The following is a 6,000-nucleotide window of genomic DNA, read 5'->3' as shown; positions in this document are numbered from 1 at the left end:
AACGGCGGCGACGGTGGTGTTCGGCCGTGTGAGAGAGAGAGCGAGGGAGAGGAGGGGAGAGCCGAGGGAGAGTGAGAGAGAGCAAGGGGGGGAGGCGTGGCGTCGTCCAGGGCATCGAGGCGAGGAGAGGAGGGCAGGCAGGCAGGGAGAGAGGTGGCGTGGCGCGGTGGCGGGCGCGCGCGCCGGCCACACTCCCCTCCCTCTGTCGGGACGAAGACGACAGAGGAGGGAGGCGGCTGGGCCGCCTGCTGGCTGGGCCGGCCAGCTGGATGGGCTGCACAGTGGAGGAGCCCAGGTAAGCTTCTCCCTTTTATTTTTTTTCTGTTTTCTAATTTCTGACATTTGTTTTGATTTAAAAAATATATTAAATCATTTATTTAACTTATGCCAAATTTTTCAGGGGCTAGATATATTATTTCAGAGCTCCTTTATAATTGGCATAATATTTGGACATATATTAATATATATAGAAATATATTTCCAAAGCAAATATTTATGCATTAATTCCAAATGCCCAAAATAAATGTCCATGAGCCACTAAAAATATTGGTTTGATTTTTATCTCTGTCCAATATTTTCAGAGATCAACATGAGCATTTTCTTGGACCCTTTTGGAGAAATTTTTATTTGGGTCATTTTCAAAATGATTCTGAGGGTTTCACAGATCCCCATTTCAATGTTTCTGATGAAAGAGAAAACATGATGCAACACTCTAATGCAAGACTAGCTAGGGTGTGACACCCTACACGTCCCAACAAAATGGTCGTGCCGAGCGCATCCTCTCCACTCTTAACGACTGCGTCCGCACGTTGCTCTTTCACTCTAACGTGCCTCCCCGGTTTTGGCCGGACGCTCTCGCCACCGCCACCCTCCTCATCAACATCCGTCCGTGTCGCCCACGCTGGAACTATGCCCCTCACCATCTCCTGTTTGGTGCGCCCCCATCTTATGATGGCCTTCGCATCTTTGGTTGTCTCTGCTATCCTAGCCTCGCAGCCACTGCGCCTCATAAGCTTGCACCTCGCTCCGTCGCTTGCATCTTCCTCGGCTACCCACCTAACACCAAAGGATACCGCTGCTACGATCCCGTCTCACATCGTGTATTCACCTCCCGGCATGTTTACTTTGATGAGAAGGTGTTTCCATTTCAGCAGGTACCTCCCATCGCACCATCGCCGCTGGCCGCCGGCGGCCCTCTCGCGACCCCATCAGGTGGACGGCCCCGCTCGGTTCTTGGACCGCCTCCGGGATTCGGCGGTCCTCACGCCGTGGGACGAGCTGCGCCTCGCGCCCCCACGTCGCCCTTGCCGACTCCGTCAGGGGCCTCAGCATCGCCCACCTCGCCGGCCGCTGCATTGCCGGCCTCTTCGCCGGCATCTTCACCGGCCGCCGCGTCGCAGGTATCTTCACCGGCCTCTTCGCCGGCCGCCGCGTCACCGGTATCTTCACCGGCCACCTCGGGGGTCGCCCTGTTGCCGGCTGTCACGCCGGGTGCCTCACTGGCGGCTTCGCCGGTCGCCTCGTCGGCCGTATCGCCGCCTGCCTCGCCAGACGTCCCGGTGCTGCCGTCTCGCCCCGTCACATGGGACCGAGCCGGTGTCCACCGTCCGAGTCTGCGGTACTCGAGCGATGAGTACCTCCTCGCCGCCTCCACAGTGGAGCCGTCCCCTATTCCTGCGTCCGCTCGCGCAGCCCTTCGTGATCCTCACTGGCTTGCCGCGATGCAGGAAGAGTTCGATGCTCTCCAGCGGAACCGCACATGGACACTAGTTCCTCGGCCTCCTTGGGCCAATGTCATCAGCGGCAAGTGGATATTTCGCCACAAGACCCGCTCGGATGGTACACTTGAGCGCTACAAGGCTCGCTGGGTGGTTCATGGTTTTCGACAGCGCGCTGGAGTTGACTTCACTGAGATGTTTGCACCGGTTGTCAAACCGGGCATGACCCGCACCGTCCTCCAGCTTGCGGTGTCCCAAGGATGGCCAGTTCATCAGATGGATGTCTCCAACGCCTTCCTCCACGACCATCTTGAGGAGCAGGTTTATTGCGAGCAGCCCATCGGTTTCGTCGACACTTCTCTTCCTGGCCATGTGTGTTTGCTATCCCGGTCTCTATACGGGCTAAAGCAAGCACCTCACGCTTGGTACCAGCGGATCGCCGGGTTTCTTCAGACACTAGGCTTCAGCGTCACTCGCTCGGACGCCTCACTGTTTGTCTATCGCCATGGTTACACGACTGCATATTTGCTCCTCTATGTCGATGACATCATCCTGACGGCCTCCTCCGCAGCTTTTCTTCAGCAGATTACTCTCCGGCTGCGTGACGAGTTCGCCATCAAGGACTTGGGTGCTCTACATTATTTTCTTGGCATTGAGGTCGTTCGGCGACCGGATGGCTTCTTCCTTCATCAGTAGAAGTATGCGCACGAGCTCCTTGAGCGTGCTGGCATGCTCAACTGTCACCCTGTTCGTACTCCTGTTGACACGAAGGCCAAGATCTCTGCTCTTGAGGGCTCGCCAGCGTCGGATGCTCCCTTCTACCGGTCCAATGTCGGTGCTCTTCAGTATCTGACTCTCACCGACCGGATCTACAGTATGCAGTTCAGCAGGTGTGTCTCCACATGCACGCCCCTCGTGACTCCCATTGAACTCTCGTGAAGCGGATCCTTCGTTACATTCGCAGCACGATGACTCTTGGGCTCATCCTCACGACGTCCGCTTCTCTAGAGATGGTGGCCTACTCCAACGCCGACTGAGCTGGCTACCCCGACACCCGTCGGTCCACCTCCGGCTACTGCGTTTACCTCGGTCCTTCACTCGTCTCGTGGTCGTCCAAGTGACAACCCATAGTATCGCGCTCCAGCGCGGAGGCTGAGTACCGAGTTGTGGCTAACGTTGTTGCCGAGTGCACCTGGCTACGACAGTTACTTCAGGAGCTGCATCACGATGTCTCCCAGGCTACGGTTGTCTACTGCGACAACGTCTCTGCGGTGTACCTCTCCGCCAACCCCGTTCATCATCGCCGGACTAAGCACATTGAGCTGGACATTCACTTTGTGGCCCTTGGACGTATTCCGGTCCTTCATGTTCCGACTGCACAACAGTTCGCCGAGGTGATGACGAAGGGACTGCCGACTTCCACCTTCGAGGAGTTTCGTTCCAGTCTCTGCGTCACTGGCGCCGCTTCGACTGCGGGGGGTGTTGAGTATATTGTGTACGTGTATATTGTGTATTGAGCCCAGCTCCTGTTTTCTTTGTATATATAGTCGAGGTTGTGGCCCCTCTCTGTACTCATATATACGTGCCTGGTGCACCGATCAATGCATTGTGTTTGCACAGCCTATACTTCATATTCTACATTACACATGCATGTCCACAGCTAAACTTTTAAACGGAATCAGTTTTGTCATGTACCGTACGTGTATGAAAGCAGTTTGCCACCGAACAGGTACTTCCTACCTGCCATGATCAATAATGCTGAGGAACAGGTACTTCCTACTTCTAAATGTCACTAACATTTTATGTAAATGTATGGATTTTTTTTACTTCACTATACTCTCTGGTACATTTTCTGTAAACTGATAACTTGAGGGCAAGTGGCGATCTCTTTTCAGGAAATACTCCTGTTGAGAAGCTCATTTCTTTTCTTTTCTCTTACTTCATCTTATCTAAAAATAGGAGTGGCTCATTTTTTAATACTTGTGTCATGCACATTGTTAAAAATGTGTTGAGATATTTTTACATGCTACAATTTTTTTGAAATGGTTATAAACATTTTATTATGTCTCGTGAGCATATTTATAAAATTGATCGAACAACTTCACATTTTTATCAACATTTTAGTAAATGTTGTGAGATTTTTTTTATCGTCATGAACCCTTTTTTATGTCAAGGACATTTTTAAAAACTTATGTGAAACATTTTAGAATATATGAATATTTTTGTTGAATGGTACCAACATTTTTCTAAATGTCACTAACATTTTATGTAAATGTATGGATTTTTTTACTTCACTATACTCTCTGGTACATTTTCTGTAAACTGATAACTTGAGGGCAAGTGGCGATCTCTTTTCGGGAAATACTCCTGTTGAGAAGGTCATTTCTTTTCTTTTCTCTTACTTCATCTTATCTAAAAATAGGAGTGGCTCATTTTTTAATACTTGTGTCATGCACATTGTTAAAAATTGAGTGATCAATTTTTCATGAACATTTAAAAAATGTGTTGACATATTTTTACATGCTACAATTTTTTTGAAATGGTTATAAACATTTTATTATGTCTCGTGAGCATATTTATAAAATTGATCGAACAACTTCACATTTTTATCAACATTTTAGTAAATGTTGTGAGATAGACCATCTGAAAAAGTGTATCTCAGTCAGAAGGGATATATTGATAAAGTTCTTCGTCGTTTTAATATGCATAATGCCAAGCCGGTGAGTACTCCGTTAGCTGCACACTTCAAATTATCATAAGTTTTATGTCCTAAGTCAGATGCAGATATTGAGTACATGTCTAGAGTTCCCTATTCGAGTGCAGTTGGTTTGTACACTGAGCTTTGTGGGTGAGAGGTTTGTACACTGAGCTTTGTGGAGACTCATCTTGCCCTACCGTATTTAGTGACAGTCAAAGTGTTATATATCTTACAAAAAATCCAATGTATCATGAGAGAACAAAGCACATTGATGTCAGATATCACTATATTCGAGATGTTGTTGCTGAAGGTGATTTGAAGGTATGCAAGATAAGTACTCATGATAATCCTGCTGATATGATGACAAAGCCAGTTCCGACCAATAAGTTTGAGCTTTGCTCAGGCTTAGTTGGTATTTCTCACTAGTCCTATAGACTTTGACGCACAAGGTGTTTAAGCTGATTTGGATGGAGTTATTCACTTCCTTCGACTACTGGAAGGAATTTGGCTCAAGGTGGAGATTGTTAAATTGTGATCCAAATTCTAGTACTGTATTGGACTAGACATAGTATATACGGTGTGGGCCTTTTGCGTTGGTACCGACGCGTACGAGTACAACTCGTTTACTTGTCCTACAAGGACTCCTATGTGTTGCTCCTCATATATACCCCAAGTAGTCGCACCTCAGACGGTCTGTCGTCTCGTACTTGTAATACTCCTCCATCATAGTGATTGCGCCTTCGTGCGTCCGTGGTTTTCTCCCGCAAGGGTTTCCACGTAAAAATCCGTGTCTCTCGTGTCTCGTTTTATCTCGTTACTATCTAACAGCTGCAGATTGGCTCAGGTTAAAAAACAATGCACAAACCTTAAGATCACTCACGCAATACGATTCCATGATGGTTACGAAATCCTTGTATTTGATGTTTTTTCAACGTTCTCCTTTGACAAAAGTGTCCTTAATCTCTTTGCACTCTTGAGTTGGAAGGCCAACCATGATTATGTTTAGGGTGACAGAAATGAAAAATAATTAGCATTTGAACTGACCTTCATTCGAATCTCCTAATGATGGCTTCATCAAGGTCAAACGATCTATTTGTCGTGGCAAGCATGAGTATCCTTATCATCAGAATGACTAATGATCAAGATGGTTGATAAGAAACAAAATGATTTAAGGACACATGAGGATATGATAAGAGGAAGTGGTATACATATCTCGAATAAGCCACACTTCTTTAGTGCTTGCGCCCATCAAACAGGATTTTAGTATCGCACCAGCCACCAGCCCAACCCACCGCTAGCTTTTTTTTTGAGGGGTAAAAACCTGATTTATTCATCAAATGCCACATGAAGTGGGATACGTCTCAGGTCGTGTGGGGTGCCAAACCAAACATGACGCCCCGGACCTCTAGAAAAAGCAAACTTAGCTAGACTGTGTGCTTCATAGTTCACAGCACGAGACTCTAAAGAAAAAGTACAATTTAGAGTAGACGAAAGACTAATAATCTCGCTGACGATCACCCCGTATTCACCTCTGGCGCTTCTGTGGATGTTTGAGATTACCTGCTTGCAATCAGATGCTACAAC

The sequence above is a fragment of the Triticum dicoccoides genome, chromosome 4A (genome assembly GCF_002162155.2).
Source record: "Triticum dicoccoides isolate Atlit2015 ecotype Zavitan chromosome 4A, WEW_v2.0, whole genome shotgun sequence".
In the NCBI taxonomy this organism is placed as follows: domain Eukaryota; kingdom Viridiplantae; phylum Streptophyta; class Magnoliopsida; order Poales; family Poaceae; genus Triticum; species Triticum dicoccoides.
The sequence above is the reverse complement of the archived record's forward strand: the minus strand, read 5'-3'. Positions refer to the sequence as shown.